Genomic DNA, 21,506 nt, shown 5'->3' with positions numbered 1-21,506 from the left:
CCTGTGCTTCAACCACCCAGAAAGCTTCAGCCTTCCTTTCACTCTCCACAGTCTCACACTTCTGTGCCTTTGCACAACCCAACCCCTCAGTCTGGACACCCTCTACCTCTGCCTCTGTGGTCGTGTCTCAGCCACCAGGAAAACGCCACCCTTACGGGCCAGCTCGCACAGCTCCCATGCCTCCCCATCACAGCAGCCTGGGAGGCTGGCCTTGGCATTTCCCGTGTCGTTCATTATTTAGACTCCCCGATCTCCTTCGGGGGCTTCTGTCTGCCAAACGGCTTTAGGCTCTGCCCCTTCCCTCCAGCGGCAGTGCTCCAGCCTTCATTTCTGCTCATCTGGAAAGAGCGAGGGTATCCAGACGGGGTGCCTGGTCTCCCCTTCGCTCCCCAGCACCCTGGCCTCTGTGCTGTTTAGGGAAAGGGCACTTTTCAAAAGTGCAACCTGATGGTCTCTATCCTCAGCCTCCGATCTCTTCCTGGCTCCTGCAGCCTCCAGGGCTAAGTCCACAGTCTTCTGCTTGGCACTGCAGGCTTTCCATGATCAGGATCTCGGCAAATCGAATCCTCTGTTACCTCCTTCCACTGTCCCCGGAGCCTCAGGCAAAACCTAATTGCTCTGAATGCCCTGAGCACACCTGGAGGCTTTGCAGCCATGTCTCCACACCTCTTTCTATGCCTTTAATACACAGACACTCTGCCTACCTGCTGCACTCCCGTTCACCCCCACACCCAGCTCTGAAAATCCTCCTGCTTCCCCGCCAGGGCAGTGGGTATTCCAGTCTCTAAGGTCTACTCGCAACTTCAGGGCTGCTTTTGTCCTGCTGTTGGCTACAAGCCTGCCTCCCCCACGACACCTGAGTCTTTGGGCAGGGGTGGCACTCATCTGTCTGAATGTCTTCGGGGCAGCGCCCAGGACTAGGCACAAGCAGACCACCAGGAAGTGTTTGTTAAGTGACTGAGTGAGGGGGCCAGATGGCTCTTATGCTCAGAGAGGGTTTGGAGGTTAGAAGATTACTCTCCTGGGGAAAGTGGGTGACTCTAGAGCTGAAAGTGGCCAAGGTAGAGACCTGGGCAGACCTGTTGACAATTCTTCCTACTGTTCCTGGCTGCCACATGCTCCTGGAGACTGTCCCCACGGGGCTGGTGATAATCAGCCACGCTGCCTGCTACGATCCGTGACTAACTTGGCTCTAGCCACCTTTCTCTCACTGCCATGGCGCCAGGCCGGCGCCTCCTGGCAGAGCTACCACAGGGAAGCTGGCATCAATGAAGGGCAGAGTTAGAAAGGCCCTATGAGGTCAGCCAGTTCATATACCCGTGTCTGTTTTCAGATGGCGCAGCCAGGACCCAGAGAGGGGCAGCCACTTGCCCAGGGTCACACAGGAGGCCAGTTCTTCTGGATTTTATAAGATACTAAAAAGGATACTCAAAAGAAACCTTGAGAGGGGATAGAAAAAGCCTGGGGCGGGGGGTGTCAGGGAAGGCCCTTGAGACCAAGAGAACAGGGAAGCTCTTTCTGAGGCTGACCCCAGACCTGCTCCCCATGCAAAGGAGGATGGGGTGGCAGTGGGGGGTAGGGGAAACCCCCTGCAAAGGACTTGCACAGCAACGGGCTTGCTGCTTTGAGGTCGGCTTGGCCATAGCAGAGTGAGGGCAGATGCACTTAAAGACGGGCACAAGGCCCTGTCGTGCAGGCCTGGTACTGTGCTGTGGGGTTTGTCATTTGGTCTAAGCAAGGGAAGCATGCAACCAACTTTTAAAGCTGATCTGAAAAGACAGTGCTGCAAATAAGATACACAAATGGCCAAGAAGCACCCCAAAAAGCTGTTCAAATTCATTAGCCATCAGGGGAATGCAAATCAAACCCACAATGATATCACTTCACACCCACTAGCATGGCTAGGATCCAAAAGTCAGATCACAAGCACTGGTGAGGATGGGAAGAAACTGGAAACCTCAAACAGGGCTGGTGGGAAGGTAAGATGGTGCCACTGCCTTGGAAAACATTCTGGCGCTTCTTCAAAGGGTTAAACCTAGTGTTATCATATGACCTGATAATTCTACTTCTAGGTATATACCTCAGAGAAATGAAAATTTATGTCCTGACAGAACCTGTACACAACTGTTCAGAGCAGTGTTGCTCATGATAGCCAAAAAGGTAGAAAAGACCCAATTACCCATCAACCATTAACTGATGATTGGATAAACAAAATTTGGTCTATCCATGGAATGGAAAACTATTTGAGCCATGAAAAGCGGTGAAGTACTGACACATGCTACAAGATAGATGGGCCTTGAGGACACTATGCTAATCGAAATACACCAGACCCAAAAGGTCATATGTTGCATGATTCCACTGACACAAAATCTCCAGAATAAGCACAGCCAGAGAGACATGAAGTAGATCAGTGATTTGTGGGGGTGGGGGTGGGGGATATGGAGTCACAGCCAATGTGTACAAAGTTTCTCTTTGGGGTGATGAAAATGCTCTGGAATCAGATAGCAGTCATGGCTGCACAGCTCTATGAATATACTCAAAGCAACTGGCTTGTATATTTGAATGTTATGGCAGGTGAATTATATCTCTATAAAGCTTTCATGTTTTTTTTTTTTTTTTTAAAGACCACTCTGGCTGGTGGTGGGGGCAGAGTGGCAGCAGGGAGGCCAGGAGTGCCATCACGGGCTCCAAGGTGGCACTTGCTAAATATCCGTGGACGCCCGGAATGGGCCAACCCTATTCAGGAAGGCCCTTCTCTTCCGTTCCAGGGTTTCTGTACCCTGGTACTCAGTACCGCTGACATTTTGGACAGGTGAATTCTCTGTTGTGGGGGCCATCCTGTGCGTTGTGGGATGTTTGGCAGCATCCTCACCCTCTACCAACTAGATACCAGTACACCTCCTCACCCCCAGCTGTGATAATAAAACTATCTCCATATGTTGATAAATGTCCCTGGGCGGCCAAACTGTGCCCAGTTGAGAACCACTGTTCTAGCCTGTCTTGCTCACCTGGTGGGGTCTTGCTAATCCTTCCAGAACCATTTCAGATACCATGTTGTCTGAGAGCCTCCGTTCTTCCTCCTCTGAGGCCCCACGGTGCCTAAAACAATTCTCCACACCCACTAGGAAAGCCCCACGGACACAGTTCACACACCGCTCTCCCCACGTCTGTGTGGGGACGACACCTTATGTGCCTTTGGGTCCGTAGCACAAGGCCTAGCACTTCAGAGGTCACTGCGGAGCCATTTCTTTTCTTTTAAAAAGGAACTTGATTTAATTTTGGGGGGCATGCCCCACAGCTCGCAGGATCTTCGTTCTCCTAAGAGGGACTGACCCTGGGCCCCCACGTGAGAGACTGAGTCGTCACCACCGAACCGCCAGGGGATTTCTTGAGTCATTTCTTCCCCTGGAAAGTGCAGAGGAGCACTGCCTCCCCCAGGGTTTCTGTGATAAGTACTAAGATGCCAACCGATGGCATCTGTTGACCCTTCCTGACTGCAGCTAGGAGTGCAGACTCTGAGTTTGGGTGGCCTGGGTTTGGACCCTGTGTGACTGGGGAAGTGGCTGAAGGTATCTCATTCTTGGTGTCTTCTCTGAAAAATGGGGCTCTCGCTAGCACCTGCCTCGCAGCTTTACCACGAGCACACAGTAAAAATGTAACTAATGCCAGATGTTGGCGGTATTAAAAATTTAGTATTCCTTCTTCCTTCTAAGATGCCTGCCAGGCCTCAATACAGAGGTGTCTCTATTGCTGACAGGCCTCCATACCCCAGCCGTGTCCTGGGTGCTGGCCAGGAAGAGGTGGGAGTGGGTGGGGTAGATGGTCCTTAAAAGTCAGACAGTTCTCTGTCCACTAATTATTATAGTATATGTTCCCTGCATAAAATCTGGAAAGTTCATAAATTATAAAGGGGGAATAAATCTCCCACGGGCAAACACTGTTAATGCCGTTTGACTTACATCCTTCCAGTCTTTTTTCTAAGTACTTGCCACCAATTTGTGACGCCACATATTATACATATGCATGTCCCCATCCATGAAAGGGAAGTCGCAGAGTCGTGTCCGACTCTTCGCGACCCCATGGACTGCAGCCTACCAGACTCCTCCGTCCATGGGATTTCCCAGGCAAGAGTACTGGAGTGGGGTGCCATTGCCTTCTCTGTCCCATCCATGAAGAGCTGTCCATTTCTCATAGAGGACAGGCTGGTGATTGCCCAGAGGAAGCGGCTGAGGTGGGGAGCAGTGGGAGGATGGGATTAGCAGGTGTAAGCTGTTACATATAGAATGGGTAAACAAGGTCCTACTGCACAGCACAGGGAACCGTATTCAGGAGCCTATGATAAACCGTGATGGAAAAGAATATTTGAAAAAAGAATGTCTCTCTCTCTCTAAAAAAAAAAAAAAATATATATATATATATATATACGTATAACTGAATTACTTTGCTATAACAGCAGAAATTAATACTATGTTGTAAATCAACTATAATTTCAAGTGTTTTTATACTGTGGTAAAATACAGATAACATAAAATTTATCATAAAAAAAAAACTGTCCATTTTTATTAGCCACCTGACTGTTCCATAGTTTCCTCAGTTGATTTCCTACTTTCAAACATTCAGGTCCTCTCTGTTGATGAATCTCTTTCCAGCTGAGCCTTGGCTTATATTCCCATCATCTTGTTTGGATGTCCTCCTCTTCTCTTAGAGCATTTTTGGCAAAGGAACCTCTCCAGCCGGCCACAACACCCATTTCCCCAGAGCAGGGTGTCCATTTTCCCATCATCATAGACATTCTCCAGAAGCTGAGCTAAATCCTTGAGATTGTGACCCAATCCTGTTTCTGATTCTCTGGGGCCCTGGCGGAGCTGGACCACAGCTGGATTTGTTTTCCCCTCAGACAACTCAGCCCGGACGGTCGGTTCCATTAGTCATCATGAGAGGATGCAGAAGGAAGATTGCTCTTGTGACCTGGAGAGGCAGCCGAGGTTGAGGGGAACGGAGGTGAGGTGAACTGGGATGAGGTGGCAGGAGAAGGAAAAGAAGTTGGCGGGATAGAGTGAGTCAGCCTGGTGTCTGCTTCCCGTGTGGAGTTGGGTCGTGACCTTCCTTCCTTCCAGACTTCTGGAGAAATCGCCTGGCAAAGGCACCCCTCAACACACACCACAGCCAGAGTTCAGACTCACTTTCTCTAGCGATTAACATAATCACCTCTTCCTAACACGTGTGTCACAAGAAACCAGGCAACAAGCACGCAACTAACCAGGTGCCAGGAACGCCATCCACCACCAGATTTGGGGCGCAGTTTGATGCTCTGAGAAGCACTCTACGATCAGGCAGGACTGGGGCCAACCCCAGGGCAGGCACTTCCCACTAGTGTGACGCTGTGGAAATCACAGACGCTGTGAACCTTGGTTTTCTGTAAACTGGAATTTAATGGCACTGGCTTCCCGATTATTGCCATGACTATAGCCAATACCATATACATCACTCACTGAGTTACCAGGCCTGGCAGGTGCAAAAGAAATGTTCTTTTTTCATTCTATTCAATTCTCCTCATAACTCAGGGTCAGAGGCGTCAATAAATATCATTTACTAATTGCTTTACATAACCTCCAACAACAGGAATCTCACGAACAGGGAGGAATTCATGACTTTCTATTACAAATAAGGAAACTGAGGCTCTGAGAGCGTCCCTCAGGAGTCTTTACTGGATATAAGCTGTCACCTTAAAGGCTGCACGTTTAAAATAACCACCAGGATGTTGTATCTGGGTTGGGGAGGGGTTTCCTGACACCCCACCTCCTCATTCCCTGGGCACTGCTTCATGCCCAGCTGGACCACTAACCAGCTCTGGCAAAGGAGACCAGGACGGATCTGGCACATACAAATGAGTATTCAGGAGGCAACCAGAGCCAGGACTCTGGGCTCCGGAGTTAGGATATGACAGCTGCCGCTGGGAATACCACGACCCGCAGGTACCTGCCTGCCCCACCTTCTTATCCTTGAGTCTGGCCCTATTCATGGGGGAAGAAATTGAGGTTCCCACGCTCAAGGTCAGCTGCACGCCTTAGGCGGCAGAACTGCGTTTCCAAGCCTCCAAGCCGAGGCCACCTGCCCGGCTGCATCCTGGAGGCTCGCTGTCCAGAAGCTCCCGGTTCCAGGTCCTCGCTCCCGGGCATCGGGGTGACAGTCCAGGAGGGCGAAGGCTCCCTAAGGAGCTGGGACCCTCCTCCCTGCCCACCCCCTGCCCTCTACCGGCTTTCCTTAAGCAGAAAGTCGTGCCTTGCGCCCACAGACAACGCTCTGAGAAAACGCCAGCGCCCAGACATAGGGACAAAACACGGGCTGTTTCTGCGAAAGTGGGTTTTCCAAATCCATCCCCACGGGGGCAGCGGGGACTTCCGCGCGATCCCGCGCCCAGAGCACCACCGCAGACCCACCGGGGCTGCATCCCGCGCTTGCCACGTTCCCAGGGCGCCACCCCCGCGAGTCACAAAAGGAAACTGAGTCTCGCCGGCAAAGGGACTGGTCCAAGGTCAGTCACAGCCCGCACGCGGACGGGCCGGGGCTCGAACCTGGGGTCAGGGTCAAGCCGGCGACGGGGAGCCGGGGGCAGCCGTCAGGGGCGCGCCTCCTCTCCTCCAGGGCCTGCCCGGGGACCCCGCCCCGCGCCCAGGCCCGGCGGGGAGACGGCGGCCGCGTTACCTGGAGGTGTTGCCGCCGAGGTGGCTCCGCTCGGGCTCGCCTCCGTCCTGCGCCCGCGCCGGCTGCGCTCCGGGCAGGGATGGAGCGGGCGGCGCTCCCCGCCCGCCCTCGCCCTGCGCCTCGCACCCACTTCCTCGTCTCCGCCCCCAGCTCGCTGCTCCTGGCTCCCGCTCTCTCCTTCCCTTCCTTCCCTCTCCAAGCCTCCTTCTCTCCCTCTCTCTCGTCTCTTTCCTCTACGGCGCACGCACACACTCACGTCCTCTCCTCCTTGGCTTTCCTGCCTCTCCCACACTCTCCCACGCTGTCTTTTGCTTTCTCCTGGACCTTCTTTCCTTCTCTCTCTGCCTCTGACACTTTCCCTTTTGTCTTTTTTTTGGTCACGCTCCCCCCTCTTTCCCTCACTTTCCCCCCTCCCTCCCGCCCGCTCCCCCCACTGCCTGGCCTGGGACCCAGATTCCAGCTGTGCCTTCCCTGGCTAAGAGGAAGGGGACTCCTGACTGTGGTCCAGCGCTGGTTTCTGCCCACAGCTGGACAGCCTGCCCTGGGAGGGCTAGACCCATGGGATCAGGTGGCACCCGCTACCCTTGGGTGTCCAGCTCTCAGCCACCCTGGAATCAAGCTAGAAGAGAGAGGAAGAACTAGTTTCAGGGGCAAAGTCTGGACAATTCTGGGATCTGGACTGGAAACAAAGAGTGCCTGAGGCTTAAGGGCACAGAGAAATCTGTTAAGGGGTTATTAATTAAAAAAAAAAAATCAGTGGAGTTTCAGAAATCCCCAGAGTGGACTTGTTCTAGTTGAAGGGAGAGATGGAGAGAGAGAAAAGGTAGGAAGGAGAGTCTTGGGGAAAAGGGCTCTTGGAGTAGGGAAAATAACACCCGCCTTTCAGATGAAAACATAGAGGCCCAATGGGAGAAAGCCTCTATTACAGATCCAAGTATCAAGGCTGCTATGCTAACCCAGCAGACCTTGGTAGAGTGGAGCCTGGGTGGGCAGGGTGGTGAGGGTTGTGCCAGGCCTGGGTTGCTAACCCAGTGTAAGTGAGGCAGGCAGTCAGAGGGGCTGCCCCATCTGATACGTGGAGGGGAGTTTCTGCAGAAGCTTGACAAAGCAGGGGGAAAGGGAGCTGGTTCTGCTGAGTCTAAGTTTCGGGTATGTGCTGCTGCTGACTGACACACCACCCCAAGTCATTCTGTCGCTGTGGACCCCCACCCCCCACCCCCGCCCCAAGGCTATATGTGTGCTGAGATGCAGAGACTAAGGTTATAGTTCCCTGGAGCTCAGAGGTCACAGCTTTTGGGGGAGGCTGTTGTAGATGGTGTATCCAAGTCAACAGTGTCTTGGAATGACAGAAAAAGCCGCCAAGCTGGTCTCACAGACTTTACTCCTGCTCACCAACAATTCACAAAGTAATGTGTGTGTGTGTGTGTGTGTGTGTGTGTGTGTGTGTGTTGAGTCTCTTCAGTCATGTGTGACTCTTTTGCAACTCTGGGCCGTAGCCCGCCAGGCTCCTCTGTCCATGGGGTTCTCCAGACAGGAATACTGGAGTGGGTTGCCATGTCCTCCTCCAGGGGATCTTCCCGACCCAGGGGTTGAACCCACATCTCTTATGGTTCCTGCACTGGCAGGCAGGTTCTTTACCACTGGCGCCTCCTGGGAAGCCTCACAAAGCAATATAGGTTATCTCAAAAAAGTATAAATTAGATCACGCCTTTCTACTTCCCTGAAGAAAACTCTTCCAGGGCTTTGTGTTGCAGTTAGAATAAAATCCAAGCTCCTTATTGCCATCCACATGATCTGGCCTTGACCCACCTCTCTGAGCGCATGTCTCACCATTCTCTGCCTCTCTCTCTATTCCTCATCCATAGGACCTTTCTCCTTGTGCTCACAACAACCCAGCTGGATCACACCACAGACCATTTGAACTGGCTGTTCTCTCTACTTCCCCTACATCATTTTGCAGCGGCCCCAAAGTCAGTGAGACCACAAAGCCTGATCATCCTACTTACAACAGTCACTTCCTTGCTACTAGTTTTTTCTATCACCCCTTTCTTATTGTAATGAAAACATTTATCACTATGTCAAATTATTTTGTTATTCATTTGTTTATGTGCTTATTGCCTGCTCTAGCGTGCCAGAATGTAACCAGTGAAGGAGTTGGAAACTTGTTTGTATAATTCCCTGTGTCTCCCCAGAGCCTGGAACAATAACAAATGCTTTAAAAGTATAGGTTGAAGAAGTGAATGAACAGATGCTATAATGAAGAGGTTTAGAAAATGGAAAAGTTGGTTGACCCTGCCAAAGAAAACGAAAATTGTCTATAGAGAGGCATGGTTTTTAAGGCAGATCTTAAAAGGAAAACAACACTTCACAAGGTGGAGAACAGCAGAAGGGCCACAGAGGCGGAGGAAACAGCTCGATGAGCTGCACAAGCCGTCAAACAGCCTGGAGCATTCAGGCCGGCAGGAATCAAAATGTGGGGATGCTTAAGAGGATGCCCGTGGGATCTTAGACTCAATCATGTGAGCCATGGAGGCAGGTTTTCACACTGGGTGGCTCTCAGAGAAGAGATGGTTCCAACGACCTTTGTCTCTCTGCTCTGTGGGCAGAGGAAGCAGATGAGACAACAGCACTTGGACCAACAGTAGAATTAAAATGAGACAGATTTTGGCTCTGTTGAAGGATTATTATTTTTTTTTAAAGGACTCGAAGAGGAAAATGGGCTCCACGTGGGTGAGATTATTGTCCATTCACATTCAGTGTCCCTCCCAGGAGAGGAGGAACTGTCTGTGACCTGACTGGCCACTGATGTAACTGTGGATGTGATTTGTGTCACTTCTACGCAGAAGCTCTGGGCCAGTGAGTCCTTGTCGATTCCCTTTTCTGTCTGTCATGAGACTGTTCGGGAGATATGCCATGGAGAGGTTGCTCCCTTACTTTGAGTCCCAGAGTGAGGTCTCAGAAGCCCAGGCAGCCATGTGGTGGACACATAATGTCATTGAGAGACAAATGTGATTTAGGCCATTTAGATTTCTGGAGTCACAGATAACAACTTGGTCCTTGGTTTTCCTTGCTGAGTCAGAGGTTCAGTCAAGCTGGTTCCAGCACTTACTATCTGTGACAGCCACCATATGGCCCTCTGCCCCTTTGCAGTGTGACAGCTCCTCCCATTTAGAGTGGAGTCTATGTCCCTTCACCTAGTCTGGGCCTGTCTTATGGCTTGCTTGGATGGACAGAACCCAGAAGAAGTGATGCGGGGTCGTTTCTGAGGCTAAGCCTTAAGAGGCCTTGATCCCCCAGCTTTTACTCTCTTGGGATCATCCCTGAGGCCACCAGGCTGTGGAGACATCTGAAGGACCACACGGTAGGCGAGAGCCGGCTGTCCCAACTCTTACAGCCATATATGTAAGCACTGGTGAGCCCAGCAGAAGAACCACCCAGGCATGCACTGAACTGAGAGAAATGATGTATTCTTGTTGATTCAAGTTGGTGAGCTCTGGGATGGCTTGTTACAAAACAGTGAATTACCAGATAAAGGGCCATGGGAATCAGTTCCCATCTCGAAGCCCATTTGGGCTTCCCAGGGGGCACTGGTGGTAAGGAACCCACCTGCCAATGCAGGCTAGGGGTAAGAGATGCTGGCTTGATCCCTGGGTCAGGAAGATCCCCTGGAGAAGAGAATGGCAATCCACTCCAGTATTCTTGCCTGGAGAATCCCATGGACAGAGGAGCCTGGTGGGCTACAGGACAGAGAGGCCTGGTGGGCACAGAGTCAGACATGACGGAAGCAACTTAGCATGGCATAAGCCCATTTAGAATATGGGCTTTTCTTTTTTAAAGAAAATATGCATTAAGAACCATTGTTTTATTAATTGACACATATTAAGTTCACACATAATCTAAATAAAGCCTTTCAAAATCTACTGTAGGATCCTTAATCAAAATACAGATTACAAGCATTCAGAAACATTCTCATTCTTCTGATACTATGGTTTGAGAGTTACAATTTTTATGATTTACAAAACTGAAGCTCATTATTTAGTAACATGGACAGACATTAATCTTATGACCTTTTACTGAAAGGTTACCTATACTTTTCTTGAATATCAGTGTAAGAGGTCTTTATTTCAACAACGTCAACTCACCATTAAATAAGCAAAACAGTAAGGTCTGCCTCAAAAGGCTCACATGGAAGAAATGAATATTAAATGCATTCATTCTTTCAGCACATGATACTGGACCTACTACGTGTCTGGCACTGAGTTGACTGTGGGTTACAGTAATGAACAAGATAGACAAAGATCTGACATGCTAGAAGGTGTAGAAAGACATTGAATAAGAATAAGCCAGGTAATTTTAACTAAAGAGAATTGCTATGAGAAAGCAAAGTAGGGTAATGTAATTGAGTATGACGTGGGGAGGCACTTTCTTGAAGACAGTCGGAGAAAGTTTTTCTGAGCACGTGACATTTGAGCTGAGCCAGGAATAGGAAAATAAGGGGCAACAGTGTCCCACGTAGGAGCAGTAGGGGCAAATGCAAGTTGGTAGGCACAGACTTGAACTTGGCAAGGATCACAAAGTTCGTCATGACTGAGTGTAGGAGGGAGAGGGGGCATGGTTTGAGATAGTATTGGTACAAGGTCATAGTGAGGCGTGAGGATTTCATCCTAAATGAAACAAAGTCATTGGAGGGTTTTCATAGGCAGCCAATACCCTTCATGCATTGTAAAGTAAGGCAACTCATGGTTGGCCACCCAGCAGATTGGGATGACATTTGCAACCCCTTCCAGCTCTAAAAGTCTCCAGTTCTGTAATAAAGATCTGAAGCCCTTTGGTAACTAAGCACTTTGCTCATTGAAGTCACCATTATTACACATAGGCTCCCCACCTTGCTAGAGGGCTTCGGGATCTGATGGCCTCAAAGTCCTCCTGGCTCTGAACATGTAAGAACTGTCTTTCAAAGGAAGCCGGAAGAACCTTCTTGTTTGAGGAAACCCAAACCACTATTTGACCAAAATAGATTAAAAAAAAAAAGAGCCTTCTTTGGATGAGTAATCTCTGACGAGTCTGACAGCTTAAAATTGGAAAAAAGAAAGATCGTAACAATTAAGATGACGAATGGGATAGTGATAACATTTATCGAAGTGGTCTGCGGAAAATTCCAGGGAAACCCCACCGGTTTTTGTCATGAGTCGTTTCTTGTCTCTATCCTGAGCTCTGAGGTGGCTCTGGGTTTGTGGTAGGACACCTGAGACTGTGATTGGGGTGTGAGGTGCAGTATTTCCTGGTCGTCATGTGCTCTGGGTCTTGAGAGAGGTGTTGGAAGGGTCTCAGGGCTGGAGTCCTCAGACAGATGCAACACATTCCCACCCCACTGGGCAACTCCAAGGAGCCTGAACTTGGCTATTTTCACTGGTGACTTTAAGACTGCATTAAGTGCCCATTCTTACTCACAAGATAGGAAGGAACATAATTTGCAGAGCAGGTACCATCTTCTGTATCTATGCTGTGTTCTTTATATAACACATCAACTCAAATAATTGTTATCAAAGCCCTGGAAGGCAAATGCTATTATTTCTCCCAGATTGCAGATGAGGAAACTGAGGCTCTGAAAGTCAGAGTTTTCTCCAAGTTCTTGCAGCTAGCTGTGGGATTCATGTGACTACCTACCTCCAAAGCTCCTGCTTTTAACTAATTGGCTCTCCCGGCCCACTCCAGTAGAAAATAGACTGTTTCGTGGGAATCCAAAGTAGATGATGCATTCATCCTGGGTCTCTAGCCAGCCAGCCCACCCTGTGGATTTTGGACTTGTCAGCCTCCTTAATGGCATGAGCCAGTTCCTTAAAATAATTCTCTTTCTCTCTCTATCCGCATTCTATTGGTTCTGTTCTTTGGAGAGCCCTGACTAATGCACAGAAGAGGAGCTATTAGCCATGTCCTAAAGCAAGGGTGGGACAGAATATTTAGAGCAGATGGACACAGGCAGGCCAGAACTGGGGACTCCTGGAATAAAGAAAAAGTTAGGCCAGGACCCATGCTAGGATGATCCTCTGGGAGCCTGGCTGCGTCATTAATCAGAGTGTTGGGAGGCAAGGAGTTCGGAGGTGAGCCTGGGCCCAGCTCAAGAAATCATGGGGAGCTTGTTCCAGGTCTAGGCAGGGGCAACATGGGCAGAGCTGTTGTCTGCCACAGTGATTTCCACCACGCTTTGTCCTTGCTTTACCCACTGTCAAGGCTGGAAAGTTAGAGACTTGCTTTGCCAGCCTCCATTTTGGATAGAGACTCTCATGTGACTCAGTCTGGCGAATGGGACAAAGGGTCGGTCTTTGGGGCAGGGATGGGGAATTTCCTGTCTGTAACAGGAACGAGGGGCAGAAGGCATGCCTTCTCCTGCTGCCAGGCCTGCTTGTTCTGCCACTTCCTTCTTTGGATCTTGCAGCTGAGGCAACCATGTTGTGCCCGTGACGGGAAAACTATGGAAGAAATGGACTCAGAACCCAAACACAGTAGGGCTCCCGCATCAACCTTGGAAACACCGACTTGCCAACTTTTTCCCTTGTGAAGTAACGAAACGCCCAAATGAGGTAACCAAATGAGTCCAGGTTTTCACAATTTATAGCTGAATACATCTCACTTTAAGGAGGAAATATTCACATGTGCAGAAAATATGATCCTATCCTTAATTTGCTGCTCTTTGAGGACATGGTGACTGAATTTTCCTCTGTTGGGGCATGCTCCCTTTCTCTCTCCACCTGCTACCCTGCCAAGTCTAGGTATCAAGTTTCTCTGAAAGTTCCCAGGCTAGATCACATGCCCTTCCTTGAAGCCTTCTTCATCTGACTGATGCCCCTTCGCTATCATAGCAGATGTCACCTGGGGTTCCAATGGCCTCTTTCCACCAGAGTGTGCTTTGTGAGGCAGGAAGAAAGGGAAATAGGAGGGAGCTGGGAATATTTCCCCCCTTTTTGGACTTCTGCTTATGGCTCACTTGCCCAGACCTGTTGTAGCCATCCCTAGCCACAGGGAGACTTGCCAGGTGGCAGGGTGCCCTTCTAACCTCTGCGTGGATGCAGGGAAAGGAGAGGAGGACTGGGGTGGAAGTATCGGGTTGGTCACTAAGCAGAATCTGCCACACACAACAAAACATACTTTTCAAAGTTCTTTGATGTTTTAACCCAGGTATTATTATTGTTTCTTCTAAATGGAAATACTTGCATTATTATTATTATTTTGATTCTCAAAGCAATAAAGTTTGTTGTAAAAAAAAAAATTCAAATCATATGGCTTTAATGAGTTTCCAGAAATCTTATTCCCCCAGAGATAAGCTTATGGATAATTTGATCTATATCTCATTCTAGATTTTCATTTATTCATACAAATGTTTTTAGACATTTATTTGTAAAAATGGGATCTTATATATTACTCTGCCACTTACTTTTCTTAACATAGGAGTAGCATGGATAGTTCCCCATATTTATGCAAATGTATCTAATATAACTCTTCTGAAAAGTGACATAGTTTCTGTGCTCTATTGATGCGAAAAAAAGGACTGCAAGCCTAGTGGCTCAAAGCAACACACATTATCTCACTGTTTTTGTGAGTCAGGACTCTAGGTGCAACTTAGACGAGTCCTCTGTTCAGAGTCTTTTCCTAGACTGTAACCAAGATGTCAGCTGGGTTAGGTTCTCTTCTAAAGGCTTGAGTGGGGAAGGATCTGCTTTTAAATTTACTGAGAGAGTTGTTAAGAGGATTCGGTTCCTTTTGGATTGACGGCCCGAGTTCCTCAGTGACTGTTGGCTTGAAGCCATCCTCAGTCCCTTGCCCTATGACCCTCCCCACCATGGCAACCTGTTTCATCAAAGCCAGAGAGGCAGAGACTCTGCTAGCCGGACAGAAGTCGGGATCTTTTGTAATCTGTCACAGAGAGATATGCAGTCAACACTGAGGTGTTCTGGTGGTTAGAAGTAAGTTATGGATCCTTCCACACTCAAGGGGAAGGGATTAGACAATGATGTGAAGAGCAGGAGCCAGGGTTCGCTGGGTAGCCGTCTGACATGCTGACCCACTTGTCTAATGACTCTTCTGTTGACGACAATTCTCTTCAGTTCTCCCAGGCTGTTTCTAGTTTTCTCACCAATGCAAACAATGTCATCATCTGTGAACGTGAATCTTCCTTAACTGGTCCGAGATGTTCTTTAGAAAATTCTTCCAGGAGGAATGTCTAAATCTGACAGCAAACAGATTCATGGGTAAGTGCTCTCCCAGAGGTTGACCAAATATATACTTTCAGCAGCAGCTATGTGTGTGTGTGTGTTGACTCTTCCCACCTCCCTCACCAACACTGAGCTTTTAACAATCTGTTAAATGTTTCTCAATACGATAGGCGAAAATGGGTATCTCAGCGTTCTAGTTTGCAATTCTTTGTTTCTCAGTAAGGTTGAGTGTATTTTCTTATGTTATCAGCTACATGTTTTGGTCAGAAATTTTTGGTTACCAGGAGCAAAAAGCTATTTGAACTAGCTTAAGTTTAAAACGAAAAGAAAAAAAAAAGGAAGAGGTTGTTTGTTTTGTAAGAGCACAGAGCAATTATATAAACAAATCACTGCCTTGCCTTATGGGAAGCTGAACATCACCCACCCCTACTCCCTACGGCCACTTCCTTCACTGCTCACCCTCTGGGGACCAGGAGGGATCTGCGTCTCTCCATTCTTTGGCTCCACTCTCTCCTCCTCCTTTACTGAAGCTCCTCCACTTAGAGGAGAAAGCGCCCTCTTTGCTTTTATTTTCAAAGAAAACATACTTAAATGTAATAGTGTCATCCCCATCCCAATCCCTTCCCTCACAGGCAAACGGATTTTTCGTATCCTTTTAGTTTTTTGGATTTTTTTGCTCTGTGAATGATGATGATGATGATGGTAGCTCCCGGTAACTGAGCATTTAGTATGTTCCTACGGCTTCCAGGTGGCGCAATGGTAAAGAATCTGTCTGCCAATGTAGGAGATGCAAGAGACCATGTTCAGTCCTGGGTTGGGAAGACCATGCCCCCCGCCAACCCTGGAGCAGGAAATGGCAAGCCACCCCAGTATTCTTGCCAGGAAAATTCCAGGGATAGAACAGCCTGGCAAGATATAGTCCATACGGTGGCAAAGAGTCAGACATGACTAAGCAACTGAGCTCATATACACAGCATTGTTCCAAAATATCACATGTTTTAATACTTGTAAGACAGCCAGTTGAAGATAATAGTTATTCCTCAATTTTATAGATGAGGAAACTGAGGTTAAATAATTTGTCCAAAGCCATACAGCTAATAATGTCAGAGCCAGGATTTCAATCCAGGCAATTTGAATCTGAAACACACACACACACCCCAATTAAAAAAAAAAAGTTTTTAGTATAGTTTAAAATATCACAGTTCATTTCCTGCATTTTTTCATGTGTATGTATGTATAGATTGAATCCCATTCTTATTAATTGCAAATCCTACTTCATTATACAGAATGGGCAGTGTGTCCAGCAAGCCACCCGCCTGATGCTCTCTGAGTCTTTCTCCTTCCATTGTTGCCTGCTTTTGTGTCTTTTGCCTGTTTTTCTATGAGGTGCTTTTCTTTTCCTCGTGGACTTCCATGAGCTCCTTGAATAGCAACTGTTGTGAATGTATTTTCTCATTTTGTTCTTTGTCTCCGTGCCTTGTACTGCAAAGGAGTTTTAAATCACAATGTGATTATATCTACTGATCCTTTCTTTTATCATTACTGACTTTCCTGTCATGCTGTGAAACCCCTTTCTCAACTCAATTATACAGCCTTTCTCTCCTTTGTATTGTCTTCTCTTACCATTACTGACCCTCATATCGTGCTGGGAAACACCTTTTAAAAGTCAACTCAAAATTATAAACCCTTCCTCTCCTCGCACCCACCTTTATATTCTCTATTTCTTTCATGGCTTTTGTCCTGCGTTGAAATATCTGATCCATTTCCTTTTGTTTTCTCTATTGCTTTTATAGTTTTTGCCTTGTCTTTAAATATATAATCCTTGTCAAATTTGTTTTTAAAATCAAAATAATCATCTCTCAAATAATTATCCCAAAAACAGTTGACTAAGCCACTTTCACGCTGACCTGTGTCTTGATGTCCGTGGCATTACTGTCTGTAGAGCTCCAGAGTAGGGGCCTTGGAGTTGGGCAGACTTGGATTCTGGGCCCTGCTCCGCTACTCGCTGGCTGTGTGACTTTGAGCAGGTGGAGTTCTCTGGGCTTATGTTTCCTGCTGTGTAAAGTGCAGATCATCAGGATTCCTGAGTCACAGGACTTCTGGGGGATGTGGTGATGCCACACATTCAGAGCACTTAACAAACACCTTCAGGATTATTATTCCCTAAGTCCCCACCTTCTGCTTTGCAAGCCTATGTCTGGGCCCCCACTGTTTCTGTCCACTTCTGCTCCATAGTCACACCATTTACATGCCCCTGGTTACAGCATCCATTGGACTGTAAGCTTCTTGAGGACAAAGATGATCTTTTTATCTTCAGGCCTGTAGAACAGGTGTTCAGTAAATACCCACTGGAAGAGGAATGAGTAGCATGAGCTCCCCTCCTTCTTTCATTTCTTGCACATTTTATTGGCTCCTCTTGAGTATATTTTTCTTCAAATTAATTTTAATTATTTTGCAAAGGTCTTCTCCTAGGCACTAATGGGATTTTTATTGGCATTACAACAAGTGAACAGGGTAATTTGAGGAGCATCAACCTTACAACCTAGGAAACTTGATGATCTGTGTTGCTGTATCCCAGATCTCCTTTGTTGAGTTTTGCTAAGCTGTGTTGGCCTTGCCTGCTTGCCTGTAACTTCATTCCTGGGTATTTTTGCCATTTGCTTTGCTCTTTTGAAGCCATCTGGTCTGTGATAGTGACTGAACACCAAGAATCTTGGGTTAGATTCCTTCCTGCTGGCATCAGTGGTTCAGACCACTGGCTCTGGTGTTCAGGAGATCTGAGTGTGAATCCACTTAAAAAGTGTGTGCCCTTGAGAAATCACCCACCACCCTTAGTCTCAGTTTCCTAGTCTGCTCCACAGGCTCACTGTGAAGATTAAATAAGACTATAGGTACAGCTTTTAGGATGCTGCTAAGTAATGTGCAAATATGCAATAAATATCTGCTATTATGATTACTTAGTAATTTTAATGACGTAAATATTTCATAACTCTAAGCAATGTACTATCATGCTGGGTGTTTTACTATTACTATACACAAAAAAATATTTCTAATTCCTCTCCCCACCTTATCTCTTTGGTTGCTGGGAGATCTTTCTTTTCAATAAGCCCATGTGTCAAGTAGTCAGTCAAATGACTTTCCAGATTCTTAAAGATGATGCTGATGTGGAGATGTTGTAAAAGTGAAATTGCTTTGCCCGAGATCAGATGGAGACTAGGGCTGGGGGACAGGAAATCTTGAGAGGGATGAGGAGGGTTTAGGAGAAAGATTCTGGGGAGTGAGAGAGACCAGAGAGAGAAGGGCAGATCAGGAATATCAAATGTCAAGAGGATTTGGGAGGGAAATCCATACCCTCTCTTATCTCCTCCACTCCTACTCATCTTCATGGCTACCATGAGTGGGTTGTTTTTTTTTTTTTTTTCCCAACACCAGCAAGTGTTTCTCTGAAACCAATTCAACTGATTCTGACACTGTCTATCTGGAAGTGGCATCAGATCCCACACCCGTCCTATGAGACTGTCCCCCTGCCCCATTTCAGATACTAATCACAAGTCCAAGTTGTCATCCCTGTATCTGGCTGAATGGGTAGAGATTAGAGGCACCGATAATGCCCTCCTACATTCAGTGAATTTCCTAGAGTGGCTCACAGAACTCAGAGAAACCTTTTACTTTCTAGATCCCCAGTTAATTACAAAAGGATGTAACTCAGAAACAGCCAGATAGAAGCAACGCACAGGGCAAGGTACCAGGAAAAGGTGCGGCGCTTATGTGCCCCCCAGGAGTGCACCTCACTGCCCAGATCTCCACGCATGTGCCATCCCAGGAGCTCTACAAATCCTGTCCTTTTGGGTTTTTATGAAGCCCTCATTACATAGGCAAGATTGATTAAATCTTGGCCGTTGGCGATCGATTCAACTTCTCAGCCATCTTCCCTTCTGGGAGGTGGGCAGAACCAGAAGTTTCAACCTTTAATCATGTTGGTTTCCCTGGCAACCAGCCCCCATCCTTAGGGGCTTTCCATAAGTCACCTCATTAGCATAAATTCAGGTGTGGTTGAAAGAGGTTTGTTATGAAGTGCAAGACACTTTGGTTACTTTTAATGCCTAGGAAATTCCAAGGATTTTAGGGCTCTGTACCAGAAACTGGGGACAAAGACCAAACATATATTTCTTATTATAAATCATAATGGAAAAGCAGAAAGTTTTGAGCCTCCTCCTCCCTGGCCCAGATATCTGTCTGGGTCTTTGCATGGGGCCCTTTTGTCTCCAGACAGAGCAACTGACCTACCTCTGAGCTTTACCTGCTTACAATAGGTCCCTGAGGCTGCAGGTCTCTTGCAGGCCTCCCAGGCCCTCTGGCCCTGCAGAGACCTAAGCCCACCAGGAAGCCATGCAGGTCCCTAGTGGCATGGGAGCGGGGATGGGAGGCTGGAGGGGCTGGGGTGTGGGAGTGCTGTGCGCAGCAGGAGTGGGGACTTTGCTCACTGGTCCTGGGCCCGGCCTGGCCAGAGTCCCTGCCTGGGGGTGGGGGTTGGTGGGGAGACGTGCAGCCCTGTCGGCCTGAGTGTGGGGACGGAGCCCAGACGCTGGTTCCCTGACTGGAGCCCTCCCCACTGGCTGCTCCTGCCAGCTGGGCACCATTTCCGCAGTTCAGCAAGTTTACCAGGAGTGGAAGAATTTAACTACCACCATCACCCTCTCCCCACTCTATTGACCCAACCCATCCCCACCCCCCAGCAATTTGCAGCCCTGCCCCCACCCTTGTGTCCACCCAGTCTGAAATTCAGCATCAAGTCCCTCTGATGCCACAGCTTATTTCTTATCAACACCATGTGTGAATAAGTGTATTCTGTTATTGCTGGGCCCCAAGTGAGTTTCCTGACAGAGCTCCCACAGGGCGCATGCACGAGGAAGTGAGGAAGTGTCCTGGCAGGAAGCAGATGGCACACTCTGATTGGGTAATTTGAAGAATGAGGCAAAGGAACTTTTTACAAAGAAGAAAATCGGGTGCAGGGAAGCCCCCAAAAGATGGTACGGCACCCTCAACTGGCTGCTACTGGGCACCTTTCTCTCTAGGGCTGAAGGGACAAGAGAGCTAGTAGGTTCCAACACCAGGACACAAGCAGGGGTCGGGGAGAGGGGAGAACGGCCTAGAAGGAGCTGCATCCTTGAGCAGAGGGCAGCAGTCATGCCCTCGGGGCCCTGCAGTGGGAAGTAGGGGGTACAAGCCCAACTGCACTCTCCCTGCCTTCCTGCAGCTCTGCTCCTTGGCTGTGCACAGTGAGGAGCCAGGGGGCAATGGAGCTCTTTGAAACAGTGGGTCTTGTGGCTGGAGAGGTGTGGATCGCCAGGGTGAGATTGGCCACCCCAGCCAAGAGTCACACATCAGTCCCCAGGGAAGTAATGGCAAACACACCACGAGGCCCGAGAGCCAGACTCTTGTAAGTTACATTTGTATTAACCTATCTAATCCCTACTACAGTCCTCTGAGGTAGATGCTATTATTGTCAGCATTTCTGAGGGAAAATAGGCTCAGAGAGGTAAGATCCTTTTCCAGGGTCACCCAGCTACCAAGAGGCAGAGCTGGAAGCCAGATCCAGGCAGCCCAGCCAGAGTCTGAGGTCCAGGACACAGCTATGTGCTGTCCCCCAACTCCCACATCAGGGTCCCCAGGAGAGCTGCCTTCCCATGGCTCTGCACTGTGAAATGCACTCCGGACCCTAATCAGAAGGCAGGACCCCTAGTAAGGTAAGAGATACTCAAGAACTTCACTCAGGGGGAGCCCACGGCAAGAGATCGAGCTGGCAGCAGATGAAAAGAACAATCAGGTTGGCTGCATCAGCTGATGGGCTGCATCAGCTGATGGCCTGCAGCCCTGTGTGTGTTAAAACCAGCGTTTCAGCTCCCCAGGCCCAGTGAGAACCCTGGACCCAAGCCCTCAGCCATGAATTTGCCCTGTATCTCTGGGCCAGGTGGGTGACCAGATGCCCTATGTGAGTCCCAGCAACATTGCTTATCAGCTGGGTCTCGGCTGCCATAACAAAATATCAAAGACTGGATGGCTGATATTACAAATGTTTATTTCCCACAGTTCGGGAGCCAGAAGTCAGGTATCGCAATGCACTGGTGGGCTTGGTTCCTTCGAGCCTTGTGAAGGAGAATCTGTTCATGCCACTGTCCTGTTCCTCCGCTTGTAAATGCTGTTCTCCCTTGTCTTCTTCCCTCTGTATAGATTTCTCTGTGTCCAAATCATTCCCCGCCTCCCGTCATCCCGCACACACACTGCGTTTTTTGGCTGCACCTCTCGGCCAGTGGGATCCCAGTTCCCCAACCAGGGGTTGAACCTGTGGCTTCTGCAGTGGAAGTATGAGGTCCTAACCACTGGACCACCAGGGTGTTCCCCCAATCTCTCCCCTTTTATAGGGACAACAGTCACACTGGGTTAGGTGCCATCCTAGATGATCTGTGGATCCTATTTCCAAATAAGTGCCCAATTCCCAGGTTAACAGCATCTTTTGGCGGGACACAATTCAGCTGATAACATTGTCACTCCAGCCAACTTAAGAGCTGAGACATTTATTCAGTCCTTCAT

The 21,506-nt window shown here is 48.5% G+C and overlaps 1 protein-coding gene across 1 annotated transcript in view; it reads right to left on the bottom strand.

Moving 5' to 3' along the window:
* HRH2 (histamine receptor H2) overlaps positions 1-6,846 on the bottom strand; it is a 49,811-nt gene extending 42,965 nt beyond the window's left edge. Inside the window, exon 1 of the mRNA XM_086319021.1 lies at positions 6,706-6,846. The gene's annotated coding sequence lies outside the window, so the exon portion shown is untranslated. The remainder of the gene's footprint in view (positions 1-6,705) is intronic.
* Positions 6,847-21,506: the final 14,660 nt, after the last annotated feature.

The sequence above is a fragment of the Bos grunniens genome, chromosome 10 (genome assembly GCF_055505025.1).
Source record: "Bos grunniens cultivar Pamir isolate PY7600 chromosome 10, Bosgru_T2T1.0, whole genome shotgun sequence".
NCBI lineage: Eukaryota > Metazoa > Chordata > Mammalia > Artiodactyla > Bovidae > Bos > Bos grunniens.
This window is presented reverse-complemented; position numbering and strand designations above follow the sequence as displayed.